We start from the raw sequence: 26,480 nt of genomic DNA on the forward strand, positions 1-26,480 counted from the left end.
TTAGCGAGGTAGCGCAAGGAAACAGGCGAAAGAATGGCCCAACCCACCCACATACACATGTATATACATACATTCTTTCGTCTGTTTCCTTGCGCTACCTCGCTAACGCGTGAGACAGCGACAAAGCAAATATATATATATATATATATATATATATATATATATATATATATATATATATATATATATATATATATGAGTACTGTACTACAGAAGAGTACAGTGATGTCCTATTCCAACATCACCCACCATATGACTTCCATTCAAGAACATCTTGTTATACTGCAATTTCACAAACCCATAAACAAAAGGTTTCTTAAGTGTAGCTTTTATATTTCCAATATATCTTTCATATATCTTTATTTTGTCATAAAAAAGGTTAGAATATATGACTATACTATGCCTTAGGTCTTAAACTGAAATACTTCCTTTATTGCATATCGGAATCGAATGGGAAAGGTATGTATCAATTTATTGAAAACTGATTTAAGAAAAAAACTTCCATAAATTGAGGACTAGTTGTATCTTGTGCATGCAGAAATGCAAATTTCCTTTCAGCTACCTATACTAAAACTGTCCTAAAAGCTTTTCTTTATCAAAAAATAAAACAAAATTACTCAGACACTTATATGACTATAAAATCAAAGGGAGTCTGTGGATGAGCAGAAAGATTCATGAATTCAAGGAGATCAAATAAGTGATTTCCCCAAATATGAATGAACAAAATGATAAAGTAATCTGCATACAATTCTTTCCATTAATCACAAGTGCATGGGGGACTATGATTATACATTCTTCTGAAAAGTATAGTTCTAAATATCACTGGCTTCTGCATTGGCTGAATAGCAAATGTAAGACCATAATCAGAGTTTAAAGGTATGAAACAAACAAGGTAAACCAAGATAAGTTTGCTTTTTAGGGATGTTTTCTGTGACAACTAATGTGTTTTTTTTTTTTTTTTTTTAAAGAAAGATGAACCTCAAGATGATTCATAATTGATACCTCATAATCAATACATGAGTTAACATCATTTACATATCATACGCTGAGGTAAAAAGTCACCTTTTTGCATAGCTCTATCATCATTGGTAGATGGGAAAAAGGTACAGCCTTGTCAGAAAACTCTTCGCTTCAAAGTAGCCCATCCTGTCCCTGCTACTGAGAGTAGTGCAGCCACGGGGGTTGCAGGAGCCCCTGATGTTTTAAAAGGTGGTCTTGGGTTTATACAAAAATACTACTACTACTACAACTAGTAATGATGATAATGATAATAATAATAATGATGATAATAATAATAATGATAATGATAATAATAATAATAATAATAATAATAATAATAATAGATGTACAACTCAGTACAATATGCTCTAATAGGGTCTCCACTACAGGTTTAGTATCATAATACATTCGGTTTCATAGCTGCACAATATACATATATGCATTTATGGCACACTGAGTCGGTTTGTACTGTACTTGTATTCTCAAGTTGTGATTTTTTCCCAACCAATATATCAACTGATATTTCTAATGTGAGTGACTTTTTAAGAAAACAAACGAAAAGTAATGCTTGCAGACACTGACTGTAATTGATTATATATATATATATATATTATCCCTGGGGATAGGGGAGAAAGAATACTTCCCACGTATTCCCTGCGTGTCGTAGAAGGCGACTAAAAGGGAAGGGAGCGGGGGGCTGGAAATCCTCCCCTCTCGTTTCTTTTTTTTTTTTTTTTTAATTTTCCAAAAGAAGGAACAGAGAAGAGGTCCAGGTGAGGATATTCCCTCAAAGGCCCAGTCCTCTGTTCTTAACGCTACCTCGCTATCGCGGGAAATAGCGAATAGTATGAAAAAAAAAAAAAAAAAAAAATATATATATATATATATATATATATATATATATATATATATATATATATATATATATATATATATATATATATATATATAATGTATAAGTTTGTTGAGTATTCCTGGTAAATTATATGGGAGGGTATTGATTGAGAGGGTGAAGGCATGTACAGAGCATCAGATTGGGGAAGAGCAGTGTGGTTTCAGAAGTGGTAGAGGATGTGTGGATCAGGTGTTTGCTTTGAAGAATGTATGTGAGAAATACTTAGAAAAGCAAATGGATTTGTATGTAGCATTTATGGATCTGGAGAAGGCATATGATAGAGTTGACAGAGATGCTCTGTGGAAGGTATTAAGAATATATGGTGTGGGAGGCAAGTTGTTAGAAGCAGTGAAAAGTTTTTATCGAGGTTGTAAGGCATGTGTACGTGTAGGAAGAGAGGAAAGTGATTGGTTCTCAGTGAATGTAGGTTTGCGGCAGGGGTGTGTGATGTCTCCATGGTTGTCTAATTTGTTTATGGATGGGGTTGTTAGGGAGGTGAGTGCAAGAGTTTTGGAAAGAGGGGCAGAGGGGCAAGTATGAAGTCTGTTGTGGATGAGAGAGCTTGGGAAGTGAGTCAGTTGTTGTTCGCTGATGATACAGCGCTGGTGGCTGATTCATGTGAGAAACTGCAGAAGCTGGTGACTGAGTTTGGTAAAGTGTGTGAAAGAAGAAAGTTAAGAGTAAATGTGAATAAGAGCAAGGTTATTAAGTACAGTAGGGTTGAGGGTCAAATCAATTGGGAGGTAAGTTTGAATGGAGAAAAACTGGAGGAAGTAAAGTGTTTTAGATATCTGGGAGTGGATCTGGCAACGGATGGAACCATGGAAGCGGAAGTGGGTCATAGGGTGGGGGAGGGGGCGAAAATCCTGGGAGCCTTGAAGAATGTGTGGAAGTCGAGAACATTATCTCGGAAAGCAAAAATGGGTATGTTTGAAGGAATAGTGGTTCCAACAATTTTGTATGGTTGCGAGGCGTGGGCTATGGATAGAGTTGTGCGCAGGAGGATGGATGTGCTGGAAATGAGATGTTTGAGGACAATGTGTGGTGTGAGGTGGTTTGATCGAGTAAGTAACGTAAGGGTAAGAGAGATGTGTGGAAATAAAACGAGCGTGGTTGAGAGAGCAGAAGAGGGTGTTTTGAAATGGTTTGGGCACATGGAGAGAATGAGTGAGGAAAGATTGACCAAGAGGATATATGTGTCGGAGGTGGAGGGAACGAGGAGAAGTGGGAGACCAAATTGTAGGTGGAAAGATGGAGCGAAAAAGATTTTGTGTGATCGGGGCCTGAACATGCAGGAGGGTGAAAGGAGGACAAGGAATAGAGTGAATTGGATCGATGTGGTATACCGGGGTTGACGTGCTGTCAGTGGATTGAATCAGGGCATGTGAAGCGTCTGGGGTAAACCATGGAAAGTTGTGTGGGGCCTGGATGTGGAAAGGGAGCTGTGGTTTCGGGCATTATTGCATGACAGCTAGAGACTGAGTGTGAACGAATGGGGCCTTTGTTGTCTTTTCCTAGCGCTACCTCGCACACATGAGGGGGGAGGGGGATGGTATTCCATTTGTGGCGAGGTGGCGATGGAAATTAATAAAGGCAGACAGTGTGAATTGTGTGCATGGGTATATATGTATGTGTCTGTGTGTGTATATATATGTGTACATTGAGATGTATAGGTATGTATATTTGCGTGTGTGGACGTGTATGTATGTACATGTGTATGGGGGTGGGTTGGGCCATTTCTTTCGTCTGTTTCCTTGCGCTACCTCGCAAACGCGGGAGACAGCGACAAAGCAAAATAAATAGATAAAATATGAATATGCATCTTATTTTTCTTTCATACTATTCGCCATCTCCCGCATTAGCGAGGTTGCGTTAAGAACAGAGGACTGGACCTTTGAGGGAATATCCTCACCTGGCCCCCTTCTCTGTCCCTTCTTTTGGAAAATTAAAAAAAACTGAGAGGGGAGGATTTCCAGCCCCCGCTCCCTTCCCTTTTAGTCGCCTTCTACGACTCGCAGGGAATACGTGGGAAGTATTCTTTCTCCCCTATCCCCAGGGATAAATATATATATTCCTATGAGTCCACCGGGAAAATGGAACACGAAAAGTTCCCAAGTGCACTTTTGTGTAATAATCACATCATCAGGGGAGACACAAGAGAGAAATATAACAGTTAGTTGATATACATCGAAGAGACGAAGGTAGGACGCCATTTGGTAAACATGTGATTGATCGCCCCTAATAGGGAAATGACTATTCGAATGCTATGTACTCGAATACCTTCGTCTCACGTTGGTGAGCAACGGGGCCTACACCGGTCATTTCCCATCAGGCGATCATAGCCTAGCGGTAGTGCTCCCACCTGCTATGCTGGGGTCCCGGGTTCGATCCTGGCTGTTGGAGGCTTGTATGTTATATGGAAGTGCACGTTCACATGCACTATATTCGTATGTATATATTAATCTAAGCCTGGTACTGAAATCCTCGACCAACCCCAGGGTGAGGATAAACAGCTGGGCTGACTGTGAACCGAGTATTTTGCACGTCGTGGATTCTGAGATTCTCTTCCACGGTGCCAAAACATTGTTCGTAGGCGCACGAAATGTGTTTACTGCATAAAATGCAGGAACTGTTGTTTGTTGCAGAGTGCTAAGACTTCAGCATGAGAGAAAAAACCCTTTGTGGGATGCTTGGTTTCTTGTCTGGGGTACAGAGAGCGAGTAACGTTTGAAATGGAGAGGCTAAAACGTTTGGGAGGCAGAAAGTATTGTGTGGTGTACGAAATCTTTCGAGTGCAGTGGTAAGACATTGTCTGCCGTGTAGGCTCAGTGAGATACAAAATCTTTTGTTGGAGTGTCTTGGACACTTGCCTGGCGTTTAGTGTAGACACAAAGGTACGGAGACATTTGTCTAGAATTCACAGACTCTTGTTTGTGTCCGGACGAACTCGCCCGTTTTGCGGTGACTTGTTGTGTGGACTTGTCTAGGGTGAAGATACATCTGTCCTGCACGCAGACACTTGTCTGGGAGGAGTGGCAGACACTGGCATTGGGTACAGAGACTTGTGCGGAGGGTTTGCACTGTTAACCGAGATGCAGAGACCTTCCCTGATGCAAGTAAATATATCTGGAATGGTGTGAGACTTCTTGTAATATAAATGATTATGTAACGTGTATGGAGACGTGTTTAGGTTACAGAGGATCTTGTTTGAGAAGCAAGTACTTCTCTGGGGTTACAGTGGCTCGGGCTGAAATACAGAGACGCTTGTTTCGTGCATCGAGAAATGTGTCCAAGAGCACAGATTGAGCATGTGGTGGGGTACAAGGACTCATACCTGGGGTATAGTATTGCTGATTTAGAAGACATGGTAGTCTTGTTCATGGTGCCACTGGCTGAGGATAGAGGGCCGCTGTCTCGAAGTTCGTGACTGGGGTACTGAGAAATGAGTATGTGGTACAGACTGACTCGTCCATGCACGCTGGGATTTGTCTGAGATGCAGGAATACATAACCGAGACTCACTCACTCTGTTATGTGGAGCACAAGGGTTCTTACCTGGGAGATTTCGTCTCTTGTTCCGAAAAACTTGCCTGGGAGTTACAGCTTTCTTTTTCCACGAGTACAGCGACGTGTCGTATGCATTTCAAGTAAAAAGAAACACACGTTTGAGAGGTAATTTTTTTTTTCTAGGAGGAAGAAAGATCTTGTCGAGTACTGGGTATTGATCTCTTGTTTTTGTCTAGGATATTGGGTTGTGTTGGGTGAAGTGGCTCTTGTATGGCATGGAGTTGTGAAGGTTTTTACTTGTGTTGGGTATCATTAGCGAACGACAACTGACTCACTTTCCAAGCCCTCTCATGCACAACAGACTGCATACTTGCCCCTCTTTCCAAAACTCTTGCATTCACCTCCCTAACAATCCCATCCATAAACAAATTAAACAACCATGGAGACATCACACACCCCTGCCGCAAACCAACATTCACTGAGAACCAATCACTTTCCTATATATATATATATATATATATATATATATATATATATATATATATATATATATAACCATAACGTAAGTCAGGTACCCAATCTATCAACTAACCCCTAAGGGAAGGTGAATAGCTGGTTGACTGTGGACCGACTTCCACAACCAGGATTCGAATCGGTGCACTCGACCCTCGGCGGTGGCCCTTGAATACGTCACGGCCAACCACGCTATCCATTACACCACCAAGGTCCATTAACCGGGAAGGTTCTTAGTGTGGGGTTTAAACAGTATAGAAAATGGTGTTAGGTATGGTCGAGACTCTGATGCAATATGTGTTTACAGTAGAGATTACGATCATCAAATTGACCAGAGCAATGTTAAGATTGTCACATGCCATAACTCGATGTTTGATGGATACATTGTTGAATCATCTCTTATCAAACATGATAAGGATATCAGTACGAATCAGTGTTGCTTTATATACATTGGATAGCTTTCTAGGTCAAGGAAATTGTAAATATGTTTCACGGAAGATGGATTAACCTGACTTTGTAACTAGAGAGAGAGAGAGGCGAGGTCGCCGAGGGTGAGCTGTGTCGTGACTCATTTGCCTGCCTCGCCCAGTGGGTATGTTATATTCTGCCTCCTGTAATCTCTCTTGACACTGTAATATACGAAAGAACGTGACACTTTGTATTTAGCGTTTCCTTGTTGGTTTTTCGTGCATCTTATATACACTGACTACTAGTACACGTTACACACACACACTATATATATATATATATATATATATATATATATATATATATATATATATATATATATATATATATATATATTATCCCTGGGGATAGGGGAGAAAGAATACTTCCCACGTATTCCCTGCGTGTCGTAGAAGGCGACTAAAAGGGGAGGGAGCGGGTGGCTGGAAATCCTCCCCTCTCTTGTTTTTTTTAATTTTCCAAAAGAAGGAACAGAGAAGGGGCTCAGGTGAGGATATTCCCTCTAAGGCCCAGTTCTCTGTTCTTAATGCTACCTCGCTAACGCGGGAAATGGCAAATAGTATGAATATATATATATATATATATATATATATATATATATATATATATATATATATATATATATATATATATATATATATATTATCCCTGGGGATAGGGGATTAAGAATACTTCCCACGTATTCCCTGCGTGTCGTAGAAGGCGACTAAAAGGGGAGGGAGCGGGGGTCTGGAAATCCTCCCCTTTTTTTTTTTTTTTTCCAAAAGAAGGAACAGAGGGGGCCAGGTGAGGATATTCCAAAAAAGGCCCAGTCCTCTGTTCTTAACGCTACCTCGCTAACGCGGGAAATGGCGAATAGTTTAAAAGAAAAAGAAAGAATATATATATATATATATATATATATATATATATATATATATATATATATATATATATATATATATATATATATTGATCACACTAGTCCGTGATGATAGTTTCGATGGAGAAATCACATTTCAGTAGGAGCAAATGACTGTGAGATGTATAAAAGAAAGTCACAAGAGGTCAAGAGAAAGGTGCAAGAGGCGAAAAAGAGGGCAAAAGAGATTTGGGATGAGAAAGTACTCTTAAATTTCAGGGAGAATAAAAAGATGTTTTGGAAGGAGATAAAGTGCGTAAGATAAGACAACAAATGGGAACATCGGTGAAGGGGGCTAATAGGGAGGTAATAACAAGTAGTAGTGATGTGAGAAGGAGATGGAGTGAGTATTTTGAAGGTTTGTTAAATGTGTTAGATCATATAGTGACAGATATAAGGTGTTTTGGTCGAGGTGGTGTGCAAAGTGAGAGGGTAAGGGAGGGTGATTTGATAAACAGAGAAGAGGTAGTGAAAGCTTTGCGGAAGATGAAAGCCAGCAAGGCGGCGGGTTTGGATGGTATTGCAGTAGAATTTATTGAAAAAAGGTGGTGACTGTGTTGCTGACTGTTTGGTAAGGGTATTCAATGTATATATGGCTCATGGTGAAGTGCCTGAGGATTCACGGAATTCACGTATAGTGCCATTGTACAAAGGCAAAGGGGATAAAGGTGACTGTTCAAATTACAGAGGTACTAGTTTGTTGAGTATTCCTGAGAAATCATATGGGAGGATATTAATTGAAGGGGTGAAGGCATGTACAGAACATCAGATTGGGGAAGAGCAGTGAGGTTTCATAAGTTGGAGAGGATGTGTGGATCAGGTGTTTGCTTTGAAGAATGTATGTGAGAAATACTTAGTAAAACAAATGAATTTGTATATAGCATTTATGGATCTGGAGAAAGCATATGATAGAGTTGATAGAGATGCTCTGTGGAAGGTATTAAGGATATATGGTGTGGGAGGCAAGTTGCTAGCAGTGAAAAGTTTGTATCGAGGATGTAAGGTATGTGTACGAGTAGGAAGAGAGGAAAGTAATTGGTTCTCATTGAATGTCGGTTTGCGGTAGTTGTGCGTGATGTCTCCATGGCTGTTTAATTTGTTTATGGGGTTGTTAGGGAGGTGAATGCAAGAGTTTTGGCGAGAGGTGCAAGTATGCAGTCTGTTGTGGATGAGAGGGCTTGGGAAGTGAGTCAGTTGTTGTTCGCTGCTGATACAGCGCTGGTGGCTGATTCGGATGAGAAACTGCAGAAGCTGGTGACTGAGTTTGGGAAAGTGTCTGAAAGAAGAAAGTTGAGAGTGAATGTGAATAAGAGCAAGGTTATTAGGTACAGTAGGGTTAGGGGACAAGCCAACTGGGAGATAAGTTTGAATGGAGAAAAACTGGAGTAAGTGAAGTGTCTTAGATATTTGGGAGTGGATTTAGCAGCGGACGGAACCATGGAAGCGGAAGTGAGTCACAGGGTTGGGGAGGGGGCGAAAGTTCTGGAAGCGTTGAAAAATGTGTGGAAGGTGAGAACATTATCTCGGAAAGCAAAAATGGGTTGTTTGAAGGAATTGTAGTTCCAACAATGTTATATGGATGCGAGGCGTGGGCTATAAATAAGGTTGTGCAGAGGAGGGTAGATGTGCTGGAAATGAGATGTTTGAGGGCAATATGTGGTGTGAGGTGGTTTGATCGAGTAAGTAATGAAAGGGTAAGAGAGATGTGTGGTAACAAAATGAGTGTGATTGAGAGAACAGAAGAGGGTGTTTTGAAATGGTTTGGTCGCATGGAGAGAATGAGTGAGGAAAGATTGACAAAGAGGATATATGTGTCAGAGGTAGAGCGAACGACGAGAAGTGGGAGACAAAATTGAAGGTGGAAAGATGGAGTGAAAAAGATTTTGAGCGATCGTGGCCTGAACATGCAGGAGGGTGAAAGGAGTGCAAGGAACAGAGTGAATTAGAACGATGTGGTATACCGGGATCGACGTGCTGTCAATAGATTTGACTAGGGCATGTGAAGCGTCTGGGGTAAACCATGGAAAGTTTTGTGGGGCCTGGATGTGGTAAGGGAGCTGTGGTTTCGGTGCATTTTACATGACGGGGTGGCGACGGGAATGAATAAAGGCAGACAGTATGAATTATGTACATGTGTATATATGTATATGCCTGTGTATGTATGTTTATATGTATACGTTGAAATGTATAGGTATGTATATGTGCGTGTGTGGACGTGTATGTATATACATGTGTATGTAGTTGGGTTGGGCCATTCTTTCGTCTGTTTCCTTGCGCTGCCTAGCTAACGCGGGAGACAGCGACAAAGTATAATAAAATATATGAATATAATGAAATTGTAATATATATATATATATATATATATATATATATATATATATATATATATATATATATATATATATCATGAGAGGCAAGTGTTTTGGGAGCAGCTGAATGAGTGTGTTAGTGGTTTTGATGCACGAGACCGGGTTATAGTGATGGGTGATTTGAATGCAAAGGTGAGTAATGTGGCAGTTGAAGGAATAATTGGTATACATGGGGTGTTCAGTGTTGTAAATGGAAATGGGGAAGACCTTGTAGATTTATGTGCTGAAAAAGGACTGGTGATTGGGAATACCTGGTTTAAAAAGCGAGATATACATAAGTATACGTATATAAGTAGGAGAGATGGCCAGAGAGCGTTATTGGATTACGTGTTAATTGACAGGCGCGCGAAAGAGAGACTTTTGGATGTTAATGTGCTGAGAGGTGCAACTGGAGGGATGTCTGATCATTATCTTGTGGAGGCTAAGGTGAAGATTTGTATGGGTTTTCAGAAAAGAAGAGTGAATGTTGGGGTGAAGAGGGTGGTGAGAGTAAGTGAGCTTGGGAAGGAGACTTGTGTGAGGAAGTACCAGGAGAGACTGAGTACAGAATGGAAAAAGGTGAGAACAATGGAAGTAAGGGGAGTGGGGAAGGAATGGGATGTATTTAGGGAATCAGTGATGGATTGCGCAAAAGATGCTTGTGGCATGAGAAGAGTGGGAGGTGGGTTGATTAGAAAGGGTAGTGAGTGGTGGGATGAAGAAGTAAGATTATTAGTGAAAGAGAAGAGAGAGGCATTTGGACGATTTTTGCAGGGAAAAAATGCAATTGAGTGGGAGATGTATAAAAGAAAGAGACAGGAGATCAAGAGAAAGGTGCAATAGGTGAAAAAGAGGGCAAATGAGAGTTGGGGTGAGAGAGTATCATTAAATTTTAGGGAGATTAAAAAGATGTTCTGGAAGGAGGTAAATAAAGTGCGTAAGACAAGGGAGCAAATGGGAACTTCAGTGAAGGGCGCAAATGGGGAGGTGATAACAAGTAGTGGTGATGTGAGAAGGAGATGGAGTGAGTATTTTGAAGGTTTGTTGAATGTGTTTGATGATAGAGTGGCAGATATAGGGTGTTTTGGTCGAGGTGGTGTGCAAAGTGAGAGGGTTAGGGAAAATGATTTGGTAAACAGAGAAGAGGTAGTAAAAGCTTTGCGGAACATGAAAGCCGGCAAGGCAGCAGGTTTGGATGGTATTGCAGTGGAATTTATAAAAAAAGGGGGTGACTGTATTATTGACTGGTTGGTAAGGTTATTCAATGTATGTATGACTCATTGTGAGGTGCCTGAGGATTGGCGGAATGCGTGCATAGTGCCATTGTACAAAGGCAAAGGGGATAAGAGTGAGTGCTCAAATTACAGAGGTATAAGTTTGTTGAGTATTCCTGGTAAATTATATGGGAGGGTATTGATTGAGAGGGTGAAGGCATGTACAGAGCATCAGATTGGGGAAGAGCAGTGTGGTTTCAGAAGTGGTAGAGGATGTGTGGATCAGGTGTTTGCTTTGAAGAATGTATGTGAAAAATACTTAGAAAAGCAAATGGATTTGTATGTAGCATTTATGGATCTGGAGAAGGCATATGATAGAGTTGATAGAGATGCTCTGTGGAAGGTATTAAGAATATATGGTGTGGGAGGAAAGTTGTTAGAAGCAGTGAAAAGTTTTTATCGAGGATGTAAGGCATGTGTACGTGTAGGAAGAGAGGAAAGTGATTGGTTCTCAGTGAATGTAGGTTAGCGGCAGGGGTGTGTGATGTCTCCATGGTTGTTTAATTTGTTTATGGATGGGGTTGTTAGGGAGGTAAATGCAAGAGTTTTGGAAAGAGGGGCAAGTATGAAGTCTTTTGTGGATGAGAGAGCTTAGGAAGTGAGTCAGTTGTTGTTCGCTGATGATACAGCGCTGGTGGCTGATTCATGTGAGAAACTGCAGAAGCTGGTGACTGAGTTTGGTAAAGTGTGTGGAAGAAGAAAGTTAAGAGTAAATGTGAATAAGAGCAAAGTTATTAGGTACAGTAGGGTTGAGGGTCAAGTCAATTGGGAGGTGAGTTTGAATGGAGAAAAACTGGACGAAGTAAAGTGTTTTAGATATCTAGGAGTGGATCTGGCAGCGGATGGAACCATGGAAGCGGAAGTGGATCATAGGGTGGGGGAGGGGGCGAAAATCCTGGGAGCCTTGAAGAATGTGTGGAAGTCGAGAACATTATCTCGGAAAGCAAAAATGGGTATGTTTGAAGGAATAGTGGTTCCAACAATGTTGTATGGTTGCGAGGCGTGGGCTATGGATAGAGTTGTGCGCAGGAGGATGGATGTGCTGGAAATGAGATGTTTGAGGACAATATGTGGTGTGAGGTGGTTTGATCGAGTAAGTAACGTAAGGGTAAGAGAGATGTGTGGAAATAAAAAGAGCGTGGTTGAGAGAGCAGAAGAGGGTGTTTTGAAATGGTTTGGGCACATGGAGAGAATGAGTGAGGAAAGATTGACCAAGAGGATATATGTGTCGGAGGTGGATGGAACGAGAAGAAGTGGGAGACCAAATTGGAGGTGGAAAGATGGAGTGAAAAAGATTTTGTGTGATCGGGGCCTGAACCTGCAGGAGGGTGAAAGGAGGGCAAGGAATAGAGTGAATTGGATCGATGTGGTATACCGAGGTTGACGTGCTGTCAGTGGATTGAATCAGGGCATGTGAAGCGTCTGGGGTAAACCATGGAAAGCTGTGTAGGTATGTATATTTGCGTGTGTGGACGTATGTATATACATGTGTATGGGGGTGGGTTGGGCCATTTCTTTCGTCTGTTTCCTTGCGCTACCTCGCAAACGCGGGAGACAGCGACAAAGCAAAAAAAAAAAAATATATATATATACTAAGCCAGATATGCCAGGTGCCCAATATATCGACCGACCGACCCCTAGGGGAGGATGAAGATCTGGGGTGACTTTGGACGGACTGCCGCAACCAGGATTAAAATCTATGTGGGTTCGACTCCGGGAGTCTCGTGAATACGTCACAGGTCGACAACGCTAATCGCTACACCTCTGAGGTCCATAATATACATCATACCCAATAAAAGTCTTACCGCAGGTGATCCACAACCCCTAACATGATGCAAAACATGCTACATTGCCTTGCGTTATCATGCTGCTAAGTTCTGTATAAAACAAGTATGAAATCCACATTAGACGCCCATGAAACTTTAGACTGTCCGGTATAAAGGTTATAGTTAAGCCAATAATTACCGCTAATTCCTAGACTTTGGTTGTCGGATAAAAGTGAGACATCGTGGGAAAAATAAGGCCCTGGCTAACTGAGGAGGCTGCTTGCTGGGATTACACAAGGAGCTGGAGAAAATATATTGCTAGTGTTTCCTTATAACTTTAGATATTCGTTGTTCACACACACACACACACACACACACACACACACACACACACACACACACAAATAGATATTGATTTATGATGATTTATGCTTGCCCGCCATTTCCCGCGTTAGCGAGGTAGCGCTAGGAAGCAGACGAAGAACGGCCTATCCAATGATATGCACATAGACGCCCATACATGCATCTAAACACACATATACATATCAACATATACACAAACTTGTACATATATACACTTGTACATATTCATACTTGCTTGCCTTCATCAGTTCCTGGCGCTACCCTGCCCCACAGGAAACAGCGCCGCTACCCCTTGCTTCATTAAGGTAGCACCAGGAAAAGACAAAAAAGGCGACATTCGGTCACACTAAGTCTCTGTCATGTGTAATGCACTGAAACCACAGCCCTTTCCATGGTTTACTCTAGACGATTCACACGCCCTGGTTCAGTCCATTGACAGTACGTCGACCCCGGTATACCACATCATTCCAGTTCACTCTATTCCTTGCACGCCTCTCACCCTCCTGTATTTACTTAAGGCTCTGGTTATTTCCATATCCAAATCATTAATATATATAGCGAACAAGAGCGGTCCCAAGACAGACCCATGAGAAACACCACTGTCTACATTGCCTTAGTCCGATGTAACTCCGTTGATGCATACCATCTGTTTTCTCTCAGTGAGCCACGCCCTAATACCATCAAATACACAACCACGTTGCCGTGTGCCGCTATTTTTCGAAGCAGACGCTCATGAGGATCTCTCTCGAAAGCCTCACTTCAGTCTAAGTGTACTCTTACCCTCATCAGGAGTTTCAGATACTTTCTTAAATCAGGAGAGAAGGTTACTGAGACATGACCTCCCTTTTGTAAACCCATATTGAGAATCCCTGATGAGATCATGATTCTCCAAGTGTTCATGTATTGTGTCCGCTATAATTGAAAAACGTTTGAACTGGGATGGTCAGTAAACACATGGTAGAGCTACTGATTTAAATATATATATATATATATATATATATATATATATATATATATATATATATATATATATATATATATATATATATATATATATTATCCCTGGGGTTAGGGAGAAAGAATACTTCCCACGTATTCCCTGCGTGTCGTAGAAGGCGACTAAAAGGGGAGGGAGCGGGGGGGCTGAACATCTTCCCCTCTCTTTTTTTTAATTATCCAAAAGAAGGATCAGAGAAGGGGGCCAGGTGAGGATATTCCCTCAAAGGCCCAGTCCTCTGTTCTTAACGCTACCTCGCTAACGCGGGAAATGGCGAATAGTTTGAAAGAAAAGAAAAAAGATATATATATATATATATATATATATATATATATATATATATATATATTTTTTTTTTTTTTTTCTTTTTTTTTCTTTTTTGCTTTGCCGCTGTCTCCTGCGTTTGCGAGGTAGCGCAAGGAAACAGACGAAAGAAAATGGCCCAACCCACCCCCATACACATTTATATACATACGTCCACACACGCAAATATACATACCTAGACAGCTTTCCATGGTTTACCCCAGACGCTTCACATGCCTTGATTCAATCCACTGACAGCACGTCAACCCCGGTATACCACATCGCTCCAATTCACTCTATTCCTTGCCCTCCTTTCACCCTCCTGCGTGTTCAGGCCCCGATCACACAAAATCTTCTTCACTCCATCTTTCCACCTCCAATTTGGTCTCCCTCTTCTCCTCGTTCCCTCCACCTCCGACACATATATCCTATTGGTCAATCTTTCCTCACTCATTCTCTCCATGTGCCCAAACCATTTCAAAACACCCTCTTCTGCTCTCTCAACCACGCTCTTTTTATTTCCACACATCTCTCTTACCCTTACGTTACTTACTCGATCAAACCACCTCACACCACACATTGTCCTCAAACATCTCATTTCCAGCACATCCATCCTCCTGCGCACCACTCTATCCATAGCCCACGCCTCGCAACCATACAACATTGTTGGAACCACTATTCCTTCAAACATACCCATTTTTGCTTTCCGAGATAATGTTCTCGACTTCCACACATTTTTCAAGGCTCCCAGAATTTTCGCCCCCTCCCCCACCCTATGATCCACTTCCGCTTCCATGGTTCCATCCGCTGCCAGATCCACTCCCAGATATCTAAAACACTTTACTTCGTCCAGTTTTTCTCCATTCAAACTCACCTCCCAATTGACTTGACCCTCAACCCTACTGTACCTAATAACCTTGCTCTTATTCACATTAACTCTTAACTTTCTTCTTTTACACACTTTACCAAACTCAGTCACCAGCTTCTGCAGTTTCTCACATGAATCAGCCACCAGCGCTGTATCATCAGCGAACAACAACTGACTCACTTCCCAAGCTCTCTCATCCCCAACAGACTTCATACTTGCCCCTCTTTCCAAAACTCTTGCATTCACCTCCCTAACAACCCCATCCATAAACAAATTAAACAACCATGGAGACATCACACACCCCTGCCGCAAACCTACATTCACTGAGAACCAATCACTTTCCTCTCTTCCTACACGTACACATGCCTTACATATATATATATATATATATATATATATATATATATATATATATATATATATATATACATATATTTTTTTTTTTTTTGATGAAAGCATCTTTATCTCATTTATATGACGAACGTTTTAGGCAATTACAATACCTATCATCGTTGTCAACCCAAATGTACGAGTATGTATAAATCAACTCCCTAAAATAATTAGATTACACACATTTGTACGCTTCACCGGACAGTGATGAGAGTTATTGTAATTCCCTGTTACATTTGTCATAAAGAGAAATAAATACCCCACACCTGACGACCAGGGCATTGTATTACGCCTCTGTTTCCCAAATGGAAGTAGTGTTTCTAGGATACGTATATAACAGCAAGGATTCGATCCGGTACCATTTGGGTGAGAGCTAGGTACATTAACTACTGTAACTACTCGTTTGTGCGATCCATAGCCCCTACACAATTAGTAGCGTTTCGAATCCTTGCTCTTGGAGTGCATTATGAGTTTTACGATAGTGTGTACTCATTGCAAAAACAGCTGCAAGATATTTAGTTTATTATATCTTCAGTTTCTTGATTTCGTAAACGAAAGACCTTCTAGCTGCACTTTCATTTTCCCGTTGTTTATATATATATATATATATATATATATATATATATATATATATATATATATATATATATATATATCTTCTTTTTACATACTATTCGTCATTTCCCGCGTTAGCGAGGTATCGCTAGGAAAACAGGACTGAGCCCTTGAGGGAAATCCTCTCCTGGCCTCCTTCTGTTCCTTCTTTTGGAAAATTGTAAAGAGCAGGAGAAGATTTCCAGCCCCCGCTCCCTCTAGTTTTAGTCGCCTTCTACGACACGCAGGGAATACGTGGCAAGTATTCTTTCTTTCCTATCCCCAGGGGAGAAAGAATACTTCCCACGCGTTCCTCACGTGTCGTAGAAGGCGACTAAAGGGGATGGGAGTGGGGGGGGGGGGCTAGAAACCCTCCCCTCCTTGTATTTTAACTTTCTATAAAGGGAAACAGAAGAAGGAGTCACGCGGGGAGTGCACATCCACCCTCCTCCGCACAAACATATCTATAGCCCATGCCTTGCAATCATATAACATTGTTAGAAACACTATTCCATTAAACATTCCAATTTTTGCTCTCCGAGATAATGTTCTCGCCTTCTACACATTCTTCAACGCACCCAGAACCTTCGCCCACTCCAGCATCCTGTGACACTCTTACTCCTACCACTCTCGTCTCTTCGATATTGTATCCTCTTTTTCGAAAACTTCTGATCTTCACCTTCGCCTCCATAAACATCCCACCAGCTGCCCCTCTTTGTACAAATATTTACATCGAAAAGTTACTCTTTTACACGCCTGTCAATTAATACGTATCTAATAATGCCCGTTGACCATCTCTCCTACTTACATACGTATACTTGTGTATATATCTCTTTTTAAAACAGGTATTCCTAATCATCAGTTCTTTTGAGCACACAGCTCCAGAAGCTCTTCACCATTTTCATTCGTAACACTGAATACTCTCATGCGCACCAATTATACCCTCAACTGCCACATTACTTACATTGGCATTTGAATTCCTCATCACTAATACACGGCCCCGTGCACCAAAACTGTTGGAACACTCACTCAACTGCTCCAAAAGCACTTCCTCTATCGATCTTTCTTCTCATGACCAGGTGCATCAATAATCACCCATCTCTCTCCATCCACTTTCAGTTTTACCCACATCAATTTTGAGTTTACTTTCTTGCTCATTAACACACACTCTCCTAACTCCTGTTTTAGGAGTAGTGCTACTCCTTCCTTAGCTCTTTCCTCTTACCTAACCCCTGACTTTCCTCCCAAGTCACTTCCAAACCATTCTTCCCCGTTACTCTTGAGCTTCGTTTCACTTAAAGTGAAATGGCCATTTAGTTGAGCATATCGTCTCTGCGAGCATAAAAGAAGAGGGTATATTGTTGAAACCATGCTTGGCGATGTGCTTGTCAAAGCATTTACATGTTTAGCTTAGATTCTATGACGAGATCTCCTTAAAGACTGGATATTACAGTACTACGTTATATAGATGTATGACTCTGGCAGAGGTCGCAAATGACAGAGGAGCTGGAAATTATTATATGGTGCTGTTGCAGGTGGTAAGGCTGTAAAAGATGGTATCCCCGTTGCAGGTGGTGAGGCTGTAAAAGATGGTATCCCGTTGCAGGTGGTGAGGCTGTAAAAGATGGTATCCCATTGCAGGTGGTAAGGCTGTTATAGTTGGCAGCCTCGTTGCAGGTGGTAAGACTTTTCCAGACGGTGTCTCCGTTGGTACGGCTGTTACAGCTGGCAGCCCCATTGCAGGTGGGTGTCCTCGATGCAGGTGGTAAGGGTGATACAGACTGACGGTGCCCCCGTTACAGTTGGTAAGGCTGTTATAGACGTTAGCCCCGTTGCATTTGGAAATGGTAACGCGTTTCCAGATGGTATGTTTATTATAGATGGCAGTAATTATGAGGTAGATAATTATGCAGCTGACGATTATGCAGATGCAATCTGTTGTTGATGACAGTAAGCCTGTTATAAATGGTTGTGCTTCTGTAGATGATAGTGCTGGAGCTGATGATGGTGATGATGTAGATGATAGTGCTGGAGCTGATGATGGTGATGATGATGTAGATGATAGTGCTGGAGCTGATGATGGTGATGATGATGTAGATGATAGTGCTGGAGCTGATGATGGTGATGATGTAGATGATAGTGCTGGAGGTGATGATGGTGATGATGTAGATGATAGTGCTGGAGCTGATGATGGTGATGATGTAGATGATAGTGCTGGAGCTGATGGTGATGATTAGATGTAGTGCTAGGAGCTGATGATGGTGATGATTAGATGATAGTGCTGGTGCTGATGATGGTGATGATGTAGATGATAGTGCTGGAGCTGATGATGGTGATGATGTAGATGATAGTGCTGGAGCTGATGATGGTGATGATGTAGATGATAGTGCTGGTGCTGATGATGGTGATGATGTAGATGATAGTGCTGGAGCTGATGATGGTGATGATGTAGATGATAGTGCTGGAGCTGATGATGGTGATGATGTAGATGATAGTGCTGGAGCTGATGATGGTGATGATGTAGATGATAGTGCTGGTGCTGATGATGGTGATGATGTAGATGATAGTGCTGGAGCTGATGATGGTGATGATGTAGATGATAGTGCTGGAGCTGATGATGGTGATGATGTAGATGATAGTGCTGGAGCTGATGATGGTGATGATGTAGATGATAGTGCTGGTGCTGATGATGGTGATGATGTAGATGATAGTGCTGGTGCTGATGATGGTGATGATGTAGATGATAGTGCTGGAGCTGATGATGGTGATGATGTAGATGATAGTGCTGGTGCTGATGATGGTGATGATGATGTAGATGATAGTGCTGGAGCTGATGATGGTGATGATGTAGATGATAGTGCTGGAGCTGATGATGGTGATGATGTAGATGATAGTGCTGGAGCTGATGATGGTGATGATGTAGATGATAGTGCTGGTGCTGATGATGGTGATGATGTAGATGATAGTGCTGGTGCTGATGATGGTGATGATGTAGATGATAGTGCTGGTGCTGATGATGGTGATGATGTAGATGATAATGCTGGTGCTGATGATGGTGATGATGTAGATGATAGTGCTGGAGCTGATGATGGTGATGATGTAGATGATAGTGCTGGAGCTGATGATGGTGATGATGTAGATGATAGTGCTGGAGGTGATGATGGTGATGATGTAGATGATAGTGCTGGAGCTGATGATGGTGATGATGTAGATGATAGTGCTGGAGCTGATGATGGTGATGATGTAGATGATAGTGCTGGAGCTGATGATGGTGATGATGTAGATGATAGTGCTGGAGGTGATGATGGTGATGATGTAGATGATAGTGCTGGAGCTGATGATGGTGATGATGTAGATGATAGTGCTGGAGCTGATGATGGTGATGATGTAGATGATAGTGCTGGTGCTGATGATGGTGATGATGTAGATGATAGTGCTGGAGGTGATGATGGTGATGATGTAGATGATAGTGCTGGTGCTGATGATGGTGATGATGTAGATGATAATGCTGGTGCTGATGATGGTGATGATGTAGATGATAATGCTGGTGCTGATGATGGTGATGATGTAGATGATAGTGCTGGAGCTGATGATGGAGATGATATAGATGATAGTGCTGGTGCTGATGATGGAGATGATGTAGATGATAGTGCTGGAGCTGATGATGATGGTGATGATGTAGATGATAGTGTTGGTGCTGATGATGGTGATGATGTAGATGATAATGCTGGAGCTGATGATGGTGATGATGTAGATGATAATGCTGGTGCTGATGATGGTGATGATGTAGATGATAGTGCTGGAGGTGATGATGGTGATGATGTAGATGATAGTGCTGGTGCTGATGATGGTGATGATGTAGATGATAGTGCTGGTGTTGATGATGGTGATGATGTAGATGATAGTGCTGGTGCTGATGATGGTGATGATGTAGATGATAGTGCTGGTGCTGATGATGGTGATGATGTAGATGATAGTGCTGGTGCTGATGATGGTGATGATGTAGATGATAGTGATGGTGCTGATGATGTAGATGGTGGTGGTGAAATAGGTGATAGTGTTGATGTAGATGATAGTGTTTATGCAAATGATAGTGCTGATGGAATGTGTACCGGCTGATAAAGGTGTTGACCAGCTGGTGGATGTGTGGCCCGGCTGATGGAGATGTTGACCAGCTGGTGGGTGTCCGGACCAGCTGGTGGATGTGTGGACCAGCTGGTGGATGTATGGACCGGCTGATGGAGTTCTAGACTTAATGGTGTGAGTGATTCTGTTTGTCAGAAATATGGATTGACTTGTGTTGTATTTCTGAACAAGTACATCAAAAATAGCGGTTATAACGAAGGAAGAAAAATACACAAATATATACATGAAATCTGACATGATAGAATATATTGCCATCATTATCATAATCATTAATGATAATGATTCTCTTTCATACTTGTTCGCCGTCTCTCGTGTTAACGAGGTAATGTCAGGGTCGGATAAAGAAAAATCCTCATTCACTCGTATCCATTCATTAGCTGTCAAGCGTAATGCCCCGAAACCATACTTCCTTGTCTACATCCACGCCCCACACACCTTTCCAAGGTTTAATCCGGCCGCTTCATATATTCTAGTTTAGTCTATTGACAGCCCATACCCCCTGTATACCACATTACTCTAATTCACTCTATCTTGCACATACCTTTCACTTTTCCGCATAGTCTGGCCCCGAACACTCAACATCCTTTTGTACGCCACCCCTCCACCTCCAGTTTGGTCTTCCCCTTCTTGACTCCTCCACTTCTGACACATATCTCCTCTTTGTTAACCTCTCTTCGCTTATTCTCTCCATATCTCCAGACCATTTCAGTACACCCTCTTCAGCTCTCTCAACCACACTCTTCTTATCACCACACATCTAGGTTTCTCTATCATTACTTACTCGATCAAACCACCTCACACCACACATTGTCCTCAAACATTTCATTTCCAACACATGCACCATGTTCAGTACATTCTCATCTATAGTCCATGCCTCGTATCCGTACAACATCGTTGGGACTACTATACCATCAAATATAGCCAATTTGCTCTCCCAGATAGAGTGTAAAACATATCCGTTACTCCAGTTTTTCTCCATTAAGACTTACACCCCAACTAATCTGTCTCTTTGCACCGCTAAACTTAATAACCTTGATCTTATTCACCTTTACCCTTAACTTGCTTCAGTCACACACTTTCCGAAACTCAGGCACCAATTTTGTCAGTTCATGAACAAACGACAACTGATTAACATCCCTGGCCCCCCTCACCCCTTACAGACTGCATACTTGCCTCTCTTTCTAAGACCCTTGCATTTACCTCCCTTAACACCCGATCCATAAACAGATCACACAGCCATGGTGACATCACACACCCTCTGGCGCAGACCCACCTTCGTTTGCAGCCACTCACCCTCCTCTCTATCTACCAGCGCACATGCCTTGCTCTCTTGATAAAACCTCTTGATGGCTTCTAATACCTTTCCTCCCACACCATGTATTCGTAACGCCTTTCACAAAGTTTTTATCACCTCTCTCATATACTTTCTCTAGACCCATGAATCTACTGGTCCTTCCGTTTCTCTAAGTGCATGTCACACACATCCTGCAAACGTCCTATGCCACTCAGGAAACCACAACGTTCCTCGCCAGTATGATATCTTTGTTCACGTCAGCATCCTCTCTCCATCACCATTCTTCCATACAATTTTCCAGAGACACACAGCAAACGAATGTCTCTGTAGTTCGACCATTCACCTTTGTCCTATTCGCGTTATACATTTATTCTACCGATTCTCACCTCACCTCACCCTCTCTTTTAACTGAGAAGGTGTAATGCAATACCACCCACTCCAACCTCCTTGCCACATTTTGTCTTATGCAAGGCTTTCACCACCTCTTCCGTCTTTAGCAAACCGCTTGCTATGACTCTTTCCCTTTCCATGAATATTTCTCCGACCCAAAAGTACCTTACTTCTGCCACCCTATCATCAAACACATTCAACAGTCCTTCAAAGTTCTCACTCCATCTCCTCTTCACCTCATCACTGCCTTTCACCATTCTCCCATTTGCCCCTTTCACCGATGTTTCCATGTGTTCTCTTCTTTTTCACACTATTGACCCTTTCCAAAATATCTTATTCTTCCTAACGTTTACTGGTACTTTGTCACCCCAGCTTTCATTTGTCCCTCTTTTCATGAAGCCCCTGCAATTTCTTCTTACTGTTTCTGGTGTACATTTTTTAATCACTTGCACTTCTTCCCGCTAAATACCTTTCAATTATGTCTCTTTTCGCTTTCACTTGCAGTTTTACCGCGTCATCCCGCTACTCACGACCCTTTCTTACCAACTCGTACCCCCACCTTCCGCATGCCACACACTTCCCATGCACATGCCAACGCTACTTCCCTAAATACCTCCAGTTCCTCACCCACTCCCATACTTCACACAGGTTTCTTTTCCGAACTCACTTACTTTCTTCACCCTCTTCACACCCACATCATTTCCTATTTCCCGAAAACCTCTACAAATCTTCATCATTTCCTCCACCAGGTAATCAGACATCCTTCCAGCTGCCTCTGAGGGCATTCGCATTCAAGATTATCTCTTTGGCACACCAATCAATTAGTATATAATCAAATAGTACCAACGTACCGTCTTTCCCACTCGCCAATGCATACTTAGGGATCTCCATCTCTTTACGCCAGGTATTCCCAATCACCAGTCCATTTTCAACACACTCACTGAGCTGTTCGCTGTTTCCATTCACCTTACTGAATACCCCATGTCCCCCAGATACACCCTTAACTGCAACACTACTCACTCTCGCATTAGATCAGCCGTGATTAATACCGGGTCTCTTGTGTAAAAATTGTTGACACACTCACTCAGCTGCTCCCAAAACACTTGCCTCTTATCATCTTCCTTCCCGTAGCCAGGTGCATAAGAATTCGTAATCGCTCACCTCTCGTGATTCACTCTCATTTATATTCACATCAGCCTGGGGCTTCCTATCTTATAGCCTTTCACGCGTTCCCACAGCTGCTGATTTAGACATAGTGCTACCCCCTCCTTGGCTCTTGGCCTCACACTTACCCCTGACTTAACCCCTAATACATTCACTTAGAGTTAGAGCATCCAGGTTCCTTTTCTCAAACATACCGCCAGGCTCTCCCCCCCCCCTTTTTTTTTTTTATATTGGTTACATCCATACAAATCCAAACACCCCATCCTGAAGCTTCGAGTAGGATGAGCACTCCATCTTTTGGAAATTGAAATACGGGAAGGAGAGTTTAATCTAGCTCTTTGCTTCGGTCCATCTTAGTCGCCCTCTACGACATATTTCCTATTAACGATAATAATGATAATAGTGATAACAATAATGATAATGATAATAATAATTATAATAATAATAATGATAGTAATAATAATAATAATAATAATAATAATAATAATAATGATATTATTATTATTATTATTATTATTATTATTATTATTATTATTATTATTATTATTATTATCATTATTATTGTTATTATTATTATTATTAGTATCATTATTATTATTATTATTATTATTATTATTATTGTTATTATTATTATTATTATTATTTTTTTTTCTTTTTTCATACTATTCGCCATTTCCCGCATTAGCGAGGTAGCGTTAAGAACAGAGGACTGGGCCTTAGAGGGAATGTCCTCACCTGGCCCCCTTCTCTGTTTCTTCTTTTGGAAAATTGAAAAAAAACAAGAAAAAAACGAGAGGGGAGGATTTCCAGCCCCCCGCTCCCATTATTATTATTATTATTATTATTATTATTATTATTATTACTATTATTATTATTGTTATTATTGTTATATAAAATATGAAAGTATGTGAGCTTTGAAAAGTTGTCGTTCTGCAAAAGCACCAGGAGAGTGAATAATGATATAAGTCTGCTGTAAATTAAATCAGGAAAATGTAATAGTGTTAGAAATTTAGGAAAGCAGCTCTTATATGTGACGGTGAAGCTGTGTGGGATGTAGACCTTAGAGGAAGGGTCGTGAGTGGTGGAATGTATGAGTTAATTCGCTAGTGAAATAAAAAAAAGAGAAAGTGTATTGACGGATGCTACAGGGAAGAAGTGCGTGTGATTGGGTTGATTACAAGAGAAAACAGTAAGAGATCAAAAGAAAGGTAGGAGAAGCTGAATAAGAAGGTAAATGAGAGACGGTGTGAGAGAATATCAGTGAACTTCAAAAAGAATTAGAAAATGCTTTGGAAGGAAATGAAGAGTGTGAAGAGAACAAGAGAACAGATGGGGCCGAAGTGAGGAGAGCGGATGGGCAAGTGGAAAAATAACGAAAATTTATGAAGAGATTGAGCATTTGGAAGGACCGATGAAATTGGTAGTTGATAAGACGGTAGATGTGGTGTATTTGATATGAGGTGACATGCTCAGTGAGAGGGGTAATGGCAAATAGGCTGGTGAAAAGAAAGGAGGTAGTAAAAGCCTTGCGCAAGGTGTGGTGTGGGAAAGCTTCAGGAGTGAAGGAAACTGTAGTTGAGTTTCTCAAGAAAGGGGATGATGTGTTGGTTATTGATGTCTGGTCGTTCATCTAGTGTATGACCCAAGGTGAGGTGCACGAGGACTGGCGGATTGTGCGTATAGTGCTCTTGTATAAAGGCAAAGGGGATGAAAATGAATGTTCGAGTTATAGCCTTATGATTCTATCGATAATACTTGTTAAGGTGTTTGGTTGAATAAGTGGCAATATATACAGCGTTACTAATATGGAAGGAGCGCCGCAGTAACAAGAGAGGTTTAAAAGATGTGGATCAATTATTTTCTTTGAAAAATTTGTGTGAGAAATGACGGGAGAAGGTGACTTGGCTGTGGTATTTTATAGATCTGGGGAAAGCGAATCGTAGAAGTGGCAGAAAAGCGTTATAGAAGGTGATGTAGACAAATGAAGTGAATGGAAAATTGTGTAATGCAAGTTGATCTTAACGGGTGAATAAAGCATATGTATGGGTGGGAAGGGAGAAGAATGAGTGGATCCTGATGAAGATGAATCTGCACCAAGAATGCGTGATGTCACCAAGTTGTTTTGGTAGTCACGCAATTTTGTGGTGAGGGAGGCTAAATACGAGGATCCTGGACGCAGCAGCAGTGTGCTGGAGGTGGGGAGGGCATAAAAGGTGGATCTGTTGCTATTTGCATATGCCTCAGCTCTGGAAGCAAACTTTAGAAACTCCAGAAGCTGGTGACAGAGTCCGAGAGAGAGAGCGTAAAAGAAATGAAAGTTAATGTGAAGCTACGTAAGGTAATGAGGTGCAGCAGGGGGCTGAGACAAGACGGTTTCAGTGTGGGTTTAAATGTTGAGAACTTGGATGAAATGAAGTGCTTTGAGTACCTGGAACCGGTCGTCGCGTGGATGGAACTACAGAGGCCAAAATGAATTACTTGACGGATGAGTGGGTTAAGTTCCTGGGTTCGTTAAGGATATTGTGGAAGAAAACATCATTGTCTGTAAGGGCAAACATGGGTGTGTTTGAAGAAGTAGTAGTTCCGAGAGTGCTGCATGGACGTGAGTTCTGGGACTTGGGCAAACATTGGTGTGTTTGAAAGTATAATAGTTCTGATAGTGCTATATGTTTGCGACTTAGGCAAACATGGATATGTTTAAAGGCATAATAGTCCAGACAGTGTTGTATGGACGTGAGTCCAGGGACTTGAACACAAGAGAAATAAAGGAAGAGGTCGGATGTGTTGGAAGTAAGGTGCTTGAGGACGATTGATAGCGTAGGAATTGACGGTTTCAAAGTGTTGTGGTAGTGTGTGTATGTAAAGCGAAAGGGTCGAACAGGATGTGCTGTTATGGTTCGGCCATATGGAGAGGATGAGTGAAGAGAGACTGACGAAGAGGATCAGTGTGCTACTAGTGCTGGGATCAAGGGAAGGAAAAGGAGTGAGGAGGAGACTGAGGGATAGAACTAAAGAGGCTTAAGCATATAGGAGGGCGGGAGGTTTACATGGGTGATGTTCAGTCAATAGGCTAGGCTAAGGTATACGAAATGATGAAAATAAACAGTGGAGTAGTGTGTTAGGCTTAGATTTGGGTGGAGGGAAGTTTTTAAGTATTATGGTTTAAGCATTCTGGAGGGTAAGAGGTATACATACAGCCAATAGATTGAGTTGGAACTTTGTGGATGATGGGCGACGTGGAGTCAGTAGGCTAGACCAGGATATACGAAGTACTGTAAATAAACTGTGGAGTAGTGTGTTG

Source organism: Panulirus ornatus, chromosome 21, assembly GCF_036320965.1.
Source record: "Panulirus ornatus isolate Po-2019 chromosome 21, ASM3632096v1, whole genome shotgun sequence".
NCBI lineage: Eukaryota > Metazoa > Arthropoda > Malacostraca > Decapoda > Palinuridae > Panulirus > Panulirus ornatus.